Here is a 17,147-nt window from a genome sequence, read left to right as displayed (position 1 = left end):
ACTTAATTGTCACAATTCATTGTATGCTAATAGAAACTATAAGAATATCCTCACTTCATTGCGGGCAGAGCAGATGGTTATTATAAAGGATTAAAGGCTTCTCTTCTAGACTTTGTAATCATATTGTGGTTTGAAAACATCCACACATCCACTGAACTCATATCATTCTTGCGTTCCCAACACATGCAATTAAAAAAGATTAATTTACAAACAAAGTTCAAAAAGCAAGAAAGGTAAAAAAAACAGTATTCATTTGCTCAAAAACATCAAAATTCAGGAATAAACATATAAAATTCACAAACGTTATCATCAATCATCATTTTTAACACACTGTACTTCGAAAGTAGAACACTATATAGTTGGGTAATTGTTTTCAAAGTATACCCAATTACAACATTTTACCTTCAAAGTATGATGTTTTGATAAGAAGATAAACACACAAACAATACAGACACAATCATATACTCTAACATACATGTTTTGAAATCGCGTTTTGTAATGAATAAAATTGTGAAATACTATGTGAAATTGAGTGTTGAGTTCTAACATATGGTTTTTACTAGAAATGAAGTAAAACTATGTTTAGAATCACTCAGAAAATATTGGAAGTCTTTTGAAATTCCAATTAAAAGTCAAATAGTGAAATTTAGCGAAAATATAAAATTTTAAATAAGTAAAATTTTATTATTGAAAGTTGTAAATAATCTCGTTAGAAACTTGTAGGCGAAAACCTCGTCGAAATCCGAGTTATAACGAAGAAGTTATGACCAATCAAAAATCCGCGATAAAACCGATACGGCGCCGAATGACGTAAAAAGTGAGTTTTTGATAAACTACTTTTTAGCCTTAGTGATCTAAATGAAATTCATAATATTCGTTAAACCGAGAAGTTCGATAAAAAGAACGTCCAAATCAGACTTCGTATGAGGAAGTTATAATTTTTCTAAGTTCCAGCTTAGCAGTAGATAGCTAAAAACTCGAATTTTAGATCGAGTGATTTTTAGCTGACACAACCTAAACGAGAATTGAAGGTCTCGTCATTAGTAGTACAACGGTAAAAAGTCTGACGAAAACGGACGTCGGATGAAGAAGTTATGAATTTTTAACGGATTTTCCTATCCCGGTCAGTTAAAAATAATAATATTAAAATTAAAGTCAAAATTAGCCGACGAAGTCTAAACGAAAGTTCTAGAGCATAATTTTAGCTACACGTACATATAAAGAACGTAAAAAACGGAGTCCGTATGCGAAAGTTATGGATTTTAGAAGGTTTGGGTGCATTTTTCGAGAAATTCGCATGGAAAGGAGTCGGCCACGTCACCCTCGCATGCGAGCCTACGCGGCTCCCTTGTTGCTGACGTATCCAAAGCGTGGCCCAATGAGAAACCAACGCATGTCGCATGCTGATTCAACTGAGGGTGCGGTCCAACGAACTTCCGACGCGCCTTGCCTATGTGTCCAAACCTCGTCCTTCCACTGCATTGCCTTTCGCATGCGAAGCCACGTCCGAGCCTCGCTGGCCCTCGCAGCTGCTGCCACCGAGCTGCTTCACACCTGCTTCATCACCCCTCCGAACCGAGCCTCGCAGATGCGACGTGGAGTCTTCTCAGCCCCAGGATCCGAACCCTCTCACCCTATACGAGCCTCCCCGGGTAGTTTTGGAAATTTGCCACTTTTTCACCCTAATTCCATATTTTCACTATTTTGACTTTCCCTGAAGCCCCTGTATCAATTTTAGCACCCGAAACACGTCCCGAAGCTCCCGAAAAGCCCGAAAATTTTATCTTTTCGGTTTTGAATCCCTACCTTCGCAGAGCCCGGTTTTCAATTAAGCTCCTGGTTTTCAACATAGAAAGTCATATTTAAAGCCGACGTGCTGCCCAAATTACTATTTTGACCTCCCGGTTAATTCAAGATGAGTTCAATATATAGGAACAATTGTATGTTATGTGTTATATGTGCTATGTGCTTTTTAGTGTTATTATTCCGAGTTATTTTCCCGTGTTATTTTATTCGCTATTTTTATAGCAAAAGTAATACCTTTGACCATGTGATCAGTGAAAGGACTTAGATTCACATTGGTACTGGTACGTAGCCTCTGGCCATGTAGAGCATGTCTCCATAAGAGAATGACTTCTATTCTATGGCATTGGAAAATGGTTAGACAGGTCTATAAGCCTGAAATCTACCAAGATGTTAATCAGAAATCTTATGTCTTCTGTGCCATTTGGGCCAAAGCTTTATTGATGTTTATCAAGTATGGAAATTGTTATGTCTCATTGATTGTATATCTTTGAATCAAGTCATTGATTGATATGGAAAGCTTAACACATGATTCACATATACCTTTGTTGTTCCTTGTTTCTCTTTGCTTCTGCCATATTAAAGTATATATATATATGACATAACGTTATATTGTATCTATTATTGAACTCACTAAGCGTCACCGCTTACCCTATCAATGTTTAACAATTGCAGGTGATAATTAACTAGTATGATCACATATTGTTGAAAGATTTAGAATAGTTTGTAATAGTACTTTTGTACTTCAGTTTATATTTGTATAAATTACAATATCTTGGGTAGTTATGTAATATATAACACTTTGTAATAGTCGGTTTGTATCCAGTAGTTTGTAATCTCTTTATCAATGTAAAATATTGCTTTTATGAATATGCAAGTAGCATGTTTTGGAGTAATAATATTGTGAAGTATGAAAGTTTGGGTCTTTCAAAAATACGAAAGTTGGGGTCTTTCAATCATGGTATCAGAGCAGTAGTTTGAGTGAACTAAATGCCACGGATTGGTATTTAGACTTAATCTATTGGAAGTTCAATATATGAACTTAATCATTGTAAGTATAGGGATACAAACCATAGGAAAAATATAAGTAAAAGTATTAGGTAATAATAAACCCTAATATTCTAAAATACAATGTTACTCCGTATTTCAGATTGATGGCTGAATAAGTAAGTAGCCATACCCTGAGGTTGGTAGAGGTCCTCAACCCGAGGAAGTGAATACTCTAGTATCTCCTCGTGAGGAGCGAATCTTGGGTAAACTTACCGGTGTTATTCGACAGACTCTCGAAGAACACAAAAATAATGGTGACAAAGGAAAAGAGAAAGCCACTGGAGAATCTTCAAGTGGAAAGGTGAAGCATCCCTCGTTCAAAGATTTCAAGAGTAGTGGTGCTACGGAGTTTTCTGGTGTCCTTAATCCTATAGTTGTTCTAACTTGGATTCAGAACACCGAGAAAGTATTTCGTGTCTCTCATGTAGATGATGAAGACAAGGCTATCTACGCTTCTGCAATGCTCATCGGAGAAGCCTTGGTCTGGTGGGAAGCAACATATGAAGCACTCAACGGATGTGACCAGGAGAACTTATCCTGGGAGTTGTTCAAAACTCGTGTGCTATAGAATTATTGTCCTCTATATATGAGGAGAATATTGGAGAAGGAATTCCTCGAGCTAAACAAGGAGGAATGACTGTGAATGAGTATGAAACTCAGTTCAATCATAAAGCACGGTTTGCTGCAAAGTACATTCCAACTGAAGATGAGAAAATTTAGGTATTTTTAGAGGGACTACGGCATGAAATCCATGATTTTGTAGCTAATCGGGATGTTCTGTCATTTGATAAAGCTGTTGAGTATGCTCGAAGGCGTGAGCATGACTTAGAGATACGTGGTGCCACTCTTACTATTCCAAAGCATCCGCGTACTGAAAGAATTACTCTTGTTTCCACTATTCCACCAGCTCAATCTGTTCGAACTGATCCTAGCAAGCAAGCGCAATCTCAAAGTGCTTTTCGTGTCCGCGGCAGGTCACAATCTTTTTCTATTCAATCGCCTTCATGTCGCGTTTGTGGAAGGAATCATCCGGGTCAATGCAAAATAGACAAGGAATCCATTGTCTGTTATGGGTGTGGAGAAACTGGTCACATAAAGCCAGCTTGCCCAAGGAAGGATGTGACTTGCTATGCATGTGGTATTACTGTCCACAAGAAGCGTTTTTGCCCTACTCTTACCAGCCAAGTGACGGGAAGTCAAGCTTCTGTTCAACAACCGGCGAGAAGTCAAGTCCCTATCCAACAACCAAATAATACTCCAGCTAAAAAGGAGGAGGTTCCAAAAGCTAAGGGTCGTGCATTCCAGATTACCACAGAGGAATCACATGAGGACCCGAATGTTGAGACGGGTACATTTCTTGCGAACTCTAGACCTGCTCACATCTTATTTGATTCTGGTGCCCCAGATTCTTTTGTATCTTATGAATTTGTGCATTCTTTTCAAACTGCTTGCTATGCACTCGCGCAACCATTTCACGTAGATACTGCGGGAAGTATATCATTACTTGCTAATAAAATCTATAGGGATTGTGTCATAGAAATTGAAGGCTATAATTTTCTTGCTAACCTAATCCGTATCTCCTTGCCCAACTTCGATATTATTCTCGGCATGGATTGGTTGTCAAAGAACCATGCAGAACTCTTGTGTTATGAAAAGATGGTACGCATTCCTATCGAAGGGGAAGATCCTATTCATGTCTACGGTGAACAAAGGATCTTAAAAATGATCTCTTTCCTCAAAGCTCGTAAATTTATATCGAAAGGTTACCTTATCTATCTGGCCTATACAGTTGACATCTCAAGAAGGAGAATAAAACTGTAAATGATGTTCCCATTGTTAATGAATATCCTGATGTTTTCCCCGATGATCTACCTGGACTACCTCCGGACAGGCAAGTAGAATTCCAAATTGACCTTGTGCCTGGTGCTGCTCCGATTGCAAAGACTCTTTATCGTCTTGCGCCAACCGAAATGAAAGAAATGATGATCCAACTTCAGGAATTACTTGACAAAGGCTTTATTCGACCAAGTACCTCTCCCTGGGGTGCTCCAGTATTGTTTGTCAAGAAGAAGGACGGATCAATGCGGATGTGCATTGATTATCGTGAGCTAAATAAGGTGACTGTCAAGAACAAGTACCCACTACCTCGCATCGATGATTTATTCGATCAACTTCAGGGTGTTAGCTATTTCTCAAAGATTGATTTGAGATCTGGCTATCATCAGTTGAAAGTACAAGAGCAAGATGTACCGAAGACTGCTTTCCGTACTCGTTATGGGCATTTCGAATTCCTTGTCATGCCATTCGGTTTGACAAATGCTCCTACTGTATTCATGGATATGATGAATCGAGTATGCCGCCCAATGCTCGATAAGTCTGTCACCGTATTCATTGATGATATTCTAATATATTCCAAGTCTGAAGCTGATCATGCTGTTCATATTCGTGAAATCTTAGAACTTCTTAGAAAGGAGAAACTTTATGCTAAATTCTCGAAATGTGAATTTTGGCTTCGCCAAGTTCAATTTCTCGGCCATGTTATTTCTGGTGACGGTGTATCCGTAGATCCTACCAAAATCGAAGCCATTCAAAATTGGGAAGTGCCCCGTAATGCTTCCGAAATTTGTAGTTTCATGGGTCTTGCGGGTTATTACCGAAGATTCATTAAAGATTTTTCTCGTATAACTGTACCTCTCACTAGTCGTACTCGAAAGGAAGCAAAGTTCGAATGGGGTGAAGCCCAAGAAAAAGCTTTCTCGACTTTACAAGATCTTTTGACTCATGCTCCCATCTTATCACTTCCAGAAGGTGATGATGATTTCTCCGTGTATAGCGATGCTTCAAGATTGGGACTCGGTTGTGTGTTGATGCAGCGTGGTAAAGTGATAGCCTGTGCCTCAAGACAACTGAAAGATTATGAAAAGAATTATCCCACCCATGATCTAGAACTCGCTGCAGTAGTATTTGCCCTAAAACTTTGGAGACATTATCTTTTTTGTACGAAATGCCAATTGTTTACCGACCACAAGAGTCTCAAGTATATATTCAGTTAGCAAACTTTGAATATGAGACAACAACGAGCCATGGAGCTGATCAAAGACTATGACTGCGAAATCCTGTACCATCCTGGAAAGGCTAATGTGGTTACAGATGCACTTAGCAGGAAGGTTTATCGTAATAGTATGTGTTATACTATTACTCACACTACGGTGAAGTTCACTATTCTTGATGAACTAGAGAAGTGGCAAGTTGAGGCCTTAAATCCAGAAAATGTGAAGAAGGAAGGAATGGTACATTATGCTGATGTTTTAGTTGATGATCCATGAGGAATAAAGTATTTAAGAATCGGCTATGAATTCCAAAGATTGGTGGACTAAGACAGAAGATTTTAGATGAAGCTCATAAGTCTAAGCTGTCAATACATCCTGGTACAAGTAAAATGTACTATGATTTAAGAGCTGATTATTGGTGGCCTAGATTAAAGAGAGACATTGGGCGATATGTGTAGGAATGCTTAGTATGCTTTCAAGTCAAAACAGAGCACCAAAAGCCTTACGGAACTCCAGAAAGCCTTAGTGTTCCTGTATGGAAGTGGGAAAAGCTGTCCATGGATTTTATTACCAAATTGCCAAAGACTGCTAGACAATATGATAGCATTTGGGTAATTGTCGACCGCCTGACTAAGAGTGCACATTTTCTCGCCATGCGTGAAACGACTCCAATGGAGAAATACGCACAAGTATACTTGGATGAGATTGTCGCAAGACTTGGTGTGCCACTAAAGATCATTTCCGATCGTGATACTCGCTTCACTTCTCACTTTTGGGCGAGTATGCAACGTGAATTAGGATCTCGAGTTGCTCTCAGCACAACTTATCATCCCTAGACAGATGGTCAGACGGAGAGAACAATCCAAACAGTAGAAGATATGCTTCGCGCATGTGTTTTGGAGTTTGGTGGTAACTGGGATAAATACTTACCTCTTGTCGAATTTTCATATAATAACAGTTACCACACATCAATCAAAATGCCACCATAGGAAGCATTATATGGTCGCAAATGCCGTACACCATTATGTTGGCGTGATGTAGGACAGAAGATCCTTGGAGGCCCTGAAATGATTCAAGACACCACCGAAAAGATTCAAATCGTACGAGAAAGAATGAAAGCAGCCCAAAATCGACAAAAGTCCTATACAGAAAAGAGAAGACGACCTATAGAATTCCAAGTGGGTGATTTCGTGATGCTGAAGGTATCCCCATGGAAAGGCCTTATGAGATTTGGGAAGAAAGGAAAGTTGAGTCCTAGATTTGTTGGTCCTTTCAAAATCATCCAGAGAATTGGAAAGCAAGCATACCGCTTAGAAGTGCTTGAAGATTTGGCAGGTATTCATGATGTGTTTCATGTGAGTTATCTGCGCAAATGCTTGAGCATCTACGATGAGACGGTTCCGTTATCCGATGTGAAATTGGATAATAAGTTAAGATATGTCGAAGAGCTTGAAGAGATCGTGAATGAAAGAACAACTAAGCTACATAATAAAGAATTAGAATTGGTGCTAGTCAAGTGGAAACACCATCGAGGCCCAAACTATACTTGGGAGAATAAGAATAAGATAAAAGCGAAATATCCCCATTTATTTTGATCGATATAATTTCGGGGACGAAATCATCAAAAGGATGAGGTATTTGTAACATACACGTTTTGAAATCGTGTTTTGTAATGAATAAAATTGTGAAATACTATGTGAAATTGAGTGTTGAGTTCTAACAGATGGTTTTTACTAGAAATGAAGTAAAACTATGTTTAGAATCACTCAGAAAATATTGGAAGTCTTTTGAAATTCCAATTAAAAGTCAAATAGTGAAATTTAGCAAAAATATAAAATTTTAAATAAGTAAAATTTTATTATTGAAAGTTGTAAATAATCTCGTTAGAAACTTCTAGGCGAAAACCTCGTCGAAATCCGAGTTATAACGAAGAAGTTATGACCAATCGAAAATCCACGATAAAACCGACACGGCGCCGAATGACGTAAAAAGTGAGTTCTTGATAAACTACTTTTTAGCCTTAGTGATCTAAATGAAATTCGTAATATTTGTTAAACCGAGAAGTTCGATAAAAAGAACGTCCAAATCTGACTTCGTATGAGGAAGTTATGATTTTTCTAAGTTCCAACTTAGCAATAGACAACTAAAAACTCGAATTTTAGATCGAGTGATTTCTAACCGACACAACCTAAATGAGATTTGAAGGTCTCGTCATTAGTAGTGAAACGGTAAAAAGTCTGACGAAAACTGAAAGACCCCAACTTTGGTATTTATGAAAGACCCAAACTTTCATACTATTCCAACATTATTCTTTAAGTTACTTCCTCAAAACATGCTACATGCATATTTATGAAACAATATTTTATATTGATAAAGTGATTACAAAGGATTGGATACAAACCGACTAAGTTTTATTACATTTCATGTCTACCCCGGAATCTATTATTCATATACATACATGAACATTAAAATACAGAGAAATAGTATTAACTATTTTAAATCTTTCAGCAGTATAAAACTATATCGGATACTCATCACCTGCAATTATTATATATTGAGAGGGATAAGCGATAACGCTTAGTGAATTCAATAAATAGATTCAATATAATCTTATGCCTTATATATACCAATATGACAGAAGCAAAAGGGAACAAGAACAATAATAGCATATGCGTATCATATGTCAGGCTTTCAATATCAACTCAAGATTTGATTCAAAGATTTACGATCAATGAGACATAATGATTTCAATACTTGATATGCATCAATAAATCTTTGGCCCAAATGCCACAGAAGACATATAATTTCTGATTAACATTTTGGTAGATTTCAGGCTTATAGCCCTGTCTAACCATTTGCCAATACCATAGAATAGAGTTCATTCTCTTATGGAGTCATGCTCTACATGGTCAGAGGCTACATACCATTCCTATCTAACCTTCTGCCAATGCCATAGAATAGAAGTCATTCTCTTACGAGACATGTTCTACATGGCCAGAGGCTACATACCAGTACCACCGTGAATCTAAGTCCTTTCACTGATCACATGGTCAATGGTATAACTTTGCTATTAAAAATAGCGAATAAAAATAACACGGGAAAATAACTCAGAATAATAACACTGGAAAGCACATAGAACATATAACATATAACATACAATTGTTCCTATATCTTGAACTCACCTTAAAATAATCGGGGGTTAAAATAGTAATTTGAGCAGCATATCGGCTCCAAATATGGCTTTATTTGTTGAAAACCGGGAGAATTAGCTAAAAACCGGACTCTAAAAAGGTAGAGCTTCAAAACCGAAAAGATAAATTTTTCGGGCTTCACGGCACTTCGGGGCGTGTTTCGGGTGTTAAAATTGACACCGGGGCTTCGGGGGATGTCAAAATAGTCAAAATATGGAAAATTGGCCAAAAATGGCAATTTTCTAAAATTCCTCGGCAAGGCTCGCAGGCCTTGTATTTATAGGGAGGAAATGCGAGGGTTTGCTGATCAGAAGGAGGAGTCAGCGAGACTGATGGCAACTCGCGAGAGGACCAGATGGCGCGCATGCGAGGGCTCCATGTGTCTCGCTTCGGACGCAACAGGCGTCTTCGGATGCGAGGAGTCACCGGGTGACTAAGCAGCTTCAGACGACTCATCGCGACACGCGTCGGATCCGGACGAGGGTGAGTCAGACGTCGGAAACGAGGTGGACACGACATCGGACCAATCAGAAGGTGCCAGTGAGGCTACGGTCTAATCAGAAATTGCCACGTGGATCAACACTATTCATGCGAAAATTAAATAAAAAATGTACCAAATCTTGTAAAATCCATAACTTTTACATACGCGCTCCGTTTTTGACGTTCTTTATATGCACGCGTAGCTAAAATTATGCTCTACAACTTTCGTTTAGACTTCGTCGGCTAATTTTGACTTTAATTTTTATATTATAATTTTTTAACAGACCGGGACAGGATAATCCGTTAAAAATTCATAACTTCTTCATCCGACATCCGTTTTTGTCAGACTTTTTACCGTTGTACTACAAATGACGAGACCTTCAATTCTCGTTTAGGTTGTGTCGGCTAAAAATCACTTGATCTAAAATTCGAGTTTTTAGTTGTCTACTGCTAAGTTGAAATTCGAAAAATCATAACTTCCTCATACGAAGTCAGATTTTGGCGTTTTTTATATGAAAGTTGATTATTTTCACGAGTTCTACAACTTTTATTTACATCACTAAGGCTAAAAATTAGTTTATCGAAAACTAAATTTTTACGCGACAAAGTATTTTCCGGATTTTTCACGGATCTTCGTTTGGTCATAATTTCTTCGTTATAACTCGGATTTCGACGAGGTTTTCGCCTAAATGTTTCTAACGAGATTATCTACAACTTTCAATAGTAAAATTTTACTTATTTCAAATTTTATATTTTCGCTAAATTTTCATTATTTGGCTATTAATTGGAATCTGATAAGACTTCCAATATTTTATGAGTGATTCTAAACATAATTTTACTTCATTTCTAGTAAAAACTATCCGTTAGAACTCAACACTCAATTTCACATAATATTATTCTCTTTTATAATGTATAATACATGATTTTCAAAACGTGTATGTTACAAATACCTCCTCCTTTTGAGGATTTCGTCCCCGAAATCATAACGATTAAAATAAATGAGGATACTTCACTCTTATCTCATTCTTATTTTCCCCAAGTATAATTTGGGCCTCGTTGGTGTTTCTACTTGAAAATCACCAACTCTACTTCTTTATTATGTAGATTAGTCGTTCATTCGTTTACAGTCTTTTCAGGGTTTTCTACATAATCCAATATCTCTTAGGATAACGGAATCATTTCATCATATACGCTTAAGCATTTGCATAGATAACTCACATGAAACACTTCATGAATATCTGTCAAATCTTCAGGCAATTCCAAGTAGTATGCTTGCTTAGCAACCGTTCTTTCTTCCAAAGTAGAATAACGCCTTTTCATGAAATACCTTCAGTATTACTAAATCATCCACCCGAAATTCTATGGGTCGTCTCCTCTTTTCTGCATAGGACATTTGTCGATCCTGGGCCGCTTTCATTCTTTTTCGGCAAAATTTGTATCTTGTCAGTGATGTATTGAATCATTTCAGATTCTCCAAAGATCTTCTGTCCTAGGTCACGCCAACATATTTGAGTGTGACATTTATGCTCATATAGTACTTTATATACCTTCAATATATTTTCTACTATTTGGATTGCTCTCTTCTTCTGATCATTTGTCTGAGGATGATAAGTTGTGTTGGGAGTAATTCGAGATCCCAATTCACTCTTCATACGCGCCCAAAAGTGAGAAGTGAAGCGAGTATCATGATCGGAAAAAAATCTTTAGTGGCACACCATGTCTCGCGATGATTTTGTCTAAGTAACTTACGCGTATTTCTCCAATGGAGACGTTTTACGTGCGGCGAGAATATATGCACTCTTCATCAGCCGGTCGATAATTATCCAAAGGTTATCATTCACAGTTTTCTTCTCCTCTTTCAAGGTATTAATTGTATAAGCCGGATAAGTAGAATATCCCTTCGATATAATTTACGAGTTTTTAAGAAAGAAATTTATTATTTTCACCGTAGACGTAAATAGAATCTTCCCTTTCGATAGGGATGCATATCATCTCTTTGTAACACAAGAGCTCTGCGTGGTTCTTTAACAACCAATCCATGTCGAGAATAATATCAAAGATAGGAATTAGGTTAGCAGGAAGATTATAACTTTCAATTCCTATAACACTAACTCTATAGAATTTATCAACAAGTAATGATATATTTCCTATGTTATCTATATGAAATGATTGGACAATTGCGTAACAAGCAATTTGAAAAGAATATGCGAATTTATAAGGAACGAAAGAATCTGAGGCATTGAAATCAAATAAGATGTGAGTAGATCTAAATTTTACGAGAAAATTTCTAGTCACAACATCCGAGTCCTATCTTACTTCCTCCGTGCTAATCTAAAATGTACGATATTTAACTTTTAGTTTGCCAAACTATTGTCAAACTCTTCAAACTTATTAATTACTAGCGGTGCTCAAACCTGCACCCACTCATCATTCTCTTTTGGGCTTTTGATCCTAATCTTTGAGTTAAAACTCAATTCTCATTGTAGACTCCTGCTCCTTCTTGGTTTATAGACTAAACCCATAAGGTCTTTACTTTTGCTATAACAACAACTCAAATGGTTTTATTCTAATGACATTTGTATTTATAACACACAAGACACATAACGAACCAAACTCTTGTATTAGAATCAGATCAAATAAATCAAGCTGATGGAATAAAGAAAATGAAAAGAGTTTGATCAACACGTAGATGCTTTGGAACAAAAGGAATAGCACCACATATCTCTAATTCGTGCTTTCGGACCTACACATCTTTTAGCTTTTAGCACCTCCTCCTTTTTAGTTGGAGTACTCTTTGATTGTTGAACGGAAACTTGACTCCCTGCCATTTGACTAGTAAGAGTAGGGCAGAAACATTTCTTGTGGCCAGTAACACCACATAGCAAGTCACATCTCTGGCTAATGATTGCTCAATTCTTTAATGAAGATCGTTATATTTCTATCGACTACCTCGACCATTTACTTCTTCAGTATTCCTACTGAAGTTTTATCACTATATAAGACATGGTTCTCTGAACCAATCAACTCCTTTCACGGATTGATACTAATCGGACTCGATTCTTTATGACATTAAGATTTGAACGATAATTATCTTCTTAGTCATTACCGAAATGAAGGTAACAACACACATGAATAAAACAAAATCATTTACTAGCTTCTTGGTAACCTTGTGACTTTTTTCTGATCCAAGTGTGAGTCCTCTGCTTCCAGTAGTATAGGCCTCTACTACTATTCACACCTACTCATACTTATCCCAAGTGTTGTCTCGCAGTTCCCAAGTCACCATTCAAAAGTTTTCACAAAGAAACTTATCACACATGAATGTGTTCAAACAAATACATACAGCAGTTTCTCCTAGACTCAACTAGGGTTTTCACGTTTCTATCAAACATATATTGGATTACCTATACTCGCCTTCTAGGATTCTTCTTATGCATATGCTCACTTTAATATATCCTAATACTTTTCCATAGGTCGATAGAAGTTTTACTTCCATTTCTTCATATAAATTCTTTCTCGAGTAGTATCTACTCTACAAGACACACTATTCCAAAATTTACTCTAGCAACATGGAGACAAAGGGTCTTCTACTACCTGCATCATCTTTTAACTCATGCAAACCATCATGCATTTTTGTTCATTTCATTATTCTTCCTTGAAATCGTTATTCTTGTATTTGAGTAAGTCTAAGTCTACTTCTTAGGAGTCTATCCTAAAAAGTCTACATCATAGCTGCATCTCAGCAAGCTCTACTAGCTTCAACTTGGTTCTCTGTCATTCCTGACTACAACATCTCTTCTCATACGATACTATGGGTGTATTTCTTCTTTAATTAAGCATTCTACCTTACTTAAACAAGTAAGTTGCTTAACCACTTACCACTAAATGATTCAATTCACCATCCCAATCTTGTATGTTAAAGTCGGCTTAACACACAATGGAACTTCTATAAGGATGGGATAGAAGTCAATCATCACTTAGTATTATTAAATACTAAGTCTGAACATCTTGTATAGGGTTACTACTCGAACTGCATACTACATTACAATGTTTTTAACGAAGTCTTGGCCTATTGAGTCTGAAAACTTCATTAGTACTTCCTTTAATTCTTCTAAATCTTGTACAACATTGATTAAGATACTATCGAAGAATTAACCGCCATCTTCGGTTCTTCTGACTCTCTAAACAATCACTGCTTCAATCTAAACATCGGTGGAAACAACTTCGTGGATTTGCACCAACACATTTATCTTGCCCAAACGTGTTTCAAACGCACATCTTTCTTCCAAAGATGTTATTATATATCAAACATACTTTAAATGTATATTACCACTCTATTGGTATTAATACACTTATTACGATAACAATTCATATTTATTATTTTACGATATATATCGCGATCGTTTATTTATAAACTTATCGATGTCAACTATCATAAGTCTCTTTATCACTTCAAAGAATTTTATTACGAATTTTTTTTTTAGAATTCTGAACATAAAATTTTCTAAACCAAGGTCGGCAACAGACCTTAAGCTTTCTCAAATAATAGCAATTATAGATAAGCACCCTAAGGCATGCTATATTCATTTATCATTTAGCACATATTAGAATATAAGACATATCTCCTCTTAATATTCTAGTGTTTGATTCCATTAGGTATTCAACCTAAAATATACCAGATACATATCGTATCATCTTCACTTAACAATTCTTGTTTAAGTTTGGAAATTCTCAAAATTTCTAGTTCACTTAAACTAATTTTCTTAAAATTCTGAAGTAACTTAATATCTTAGAATACTAGGGTTTATCACTACCTGATCCCCCACTTAAGTATTTCCTATGGTTTGTATCCATATACTTATTATGAATCAGCTCATATATTGAGCTTCCAACAATTTAAGTCTAAATACCAATCCATGATATTTAGTTCACTTAAACTATTGCTCTGATACCATGAGTGAAAGACCCCAACTTTCGTATTTATGAAAGACCCAAACTTTCATACTATTCCAACATTATTCTTTAAGTTACTTCCTCAAAACATGCTACATGCATATTTATAAAACAATATTTTATATTGATAAAGTGATTACAAAGGATTGGATACAAACCGACTAAGTTTTATTACATTTCATGTCTACCCAGGAATCTACTATTCATATACATACATGAACATTAAAATACAGAGAAATAGTATTAACTATTCTAAATCTTTCAGCAGTATAAAACTATATTGGATACTCATCACCTGCAATTATTAAATATTGAGAGGGATAAGCGATAACACTTAGTGAATTCAATAAATAGATACAATATAATCTTATGCCTTATATATACCAATATGACAGAAGCAAAAGGGAACAAGAACAACAATAGCATATGCGTATCATATGTCAGGCTTTCAATATCAACTCAAGATTTGATTCAAAGATTTACGATCAATGAGACATAATGATTTCAATACTTGATATGCATCAACAAATATTTGGCCCAAATGGCACAGAAGACATATAATTTCTGATTAACATTTTGGTAGATTTCAGGCTTATAGCCCTGTCTAACCATTTGTCAATACCATAGAATATAGTTCATTCTCTTACGGAGTCATGCTCTACATGGTCAGAGGCTACATACCATTCCTATCTAACCTTCTGCCAATGCCATAGAATAGAAGTCATTCTCTTACGAGACATGTTCTACATGGCCAGAGGCTACATACCAGTACCACCGTGAATCTAAGTCCTTTCACTGATCACATGGTCAATGGTATAACTTTGCTATTAAAAATAGCGAATAAAAATAACACGGGAAAATAACTCAGAATAATAACACTGAAAAGCACATAGCACATATAACACATAACATACAGTTGTTCCTATATATTGAACTCACCTTAAAATAATCGGGGGTTAAAATAGTAATTTGAGCAGCATATCGGCTCCAAATATGGCTTTATTTGTTGAAAACCGGGAGAATTAGCTAAAAACCGGACTCTAAAAAGGTAGAGCTTCAAAACCGAAAAGATAAATTTTTCGGGCTTCACGACACTTCGGGGCATGTTTCGGGTGTTAAAATTGAAACCGGGGCTTCGGGGGATGTCAAAATAGTCAAAATATGGAAAATTGGCCAAAAATGGCAATTTTCTAAAATTCCTCGGCAAGGCTCGCAGGCCTTGTATTTATAGGGAGGAAATGCGAGGGTTCACTGATCAGAAGGAGGAGTCAGCGAGACAGATGGCAGCTCACGAGAGGACCAGATGGCGCGCATGCGAGGGCTCCAGGTGGCTCGCTTCGGACGCAACAGGCATCTTCGGATGCGAGGAGTCACCGGGTGACTAAGCAGCTTCGGACGACTCATCGCGACACGCGTCGTATCCGGGCGAGGGTGAGTCAGACGTCGGAAACGAGGCGGACACGACATCGGACCAATCAGAAGGTGCCAGCGAGGCTGCGTTCCAATCAGAAATTGCCACGTGGATCAACACTATTCATGCGAAAATTAAATAAAAAATGTGTCAAATCTTGTAAAATTCATAACTTTTGCATACGGGCTCCGTTTTTGACGTTCTTTATATGCACGCGTAGCTAAAATTATGCTCTACAACTTTCGTTTAGACTTCGTCGGCTAATTTTGACTTTAATTTTTATATTATTATTTTTAACAGACCGGGACAGGATAATCCGTTAAAAATTCATAACTTCTTCATCTGACATCCGTTTTCGTCAGACTTTTTACCGTTGTGCTACAAATGACGAGACCTTCAATTCTCGTTTAGGTTGTGTCGGCTAAAATCACTCGATCTAAAATTCGAGTTTTTAGCTGTCTACTGCTAAGCTGAAACTTCGAAAAATCATAACTTCCTCATACGAAGTCAGATTTTGGCATTCTTTATATGAAAGTTGATTATTTTCACGAGTTCTACAAATTTCATTTACATCACTAAGGCTAAAAATTAGTTTATCGAAAACTAAATTTTTACGCGACAAAGTATTTTCCGGATTTATCACGGATCTTCGTTTGGTCATAACTTCTTCGTTATAACTCGGATTTCGACGAGTTTTTTGCCTAAATGTTTCTAACGAGATTATCTACAACTTTCAATAATAAAATTTTACTTATTTCAAATTTTATATTTTCGCTAAATTTTCATTATTTGGCTATTAATTGGAATCTGATAAGACTTCCAATATTTTATGAGTGATTCTAAACATAGTTTTACTTCATTTCTAGTAAAAACTATCCGTTAGAACTCAACACTCAATTTCATATAATATTATTCTCTTTTATAATTTACAATACACGATTTCAAAACGTGTATGTTACAAAAAGAGACGTCGGATGAAGAAGTTATGAATTTTTAACGGATTTTCCTGTCACGGTCTGTTAAAAATAATAATATTAAAATTAAATTCAAAATTAGCCGACGATGTCTAAATGAAAGTTGTAGAGCATAATTTTAGGTACGTGTGCATATAAAGAACGTCAAAAACGGAGTCCGTATGCGAAAGTTATGGATTTTAGAAGGTTTGGATGCATTTTTCGTGAAATTCGCATGGAAAGGAGCCGGCCACGT

The sequence above is a fragment of the Lactuca sativa genome, chromosome 7 (assembly GCF_002870075.4).
Source record: "Lactuca sativa cultivar Salinas chromosome 7, Lsat_Salinas_v11, whole genome shotgun sequence".
NCBI classification, from domain to species: Eukaryota; Viridiplantae; Streptophyta; class Magnoliopsida; order Asterales; family Asteraceae; genus Lactuca; species Lactuca sativa.
Note: the sequence above shows the minus strand (reverse complement) of the source record.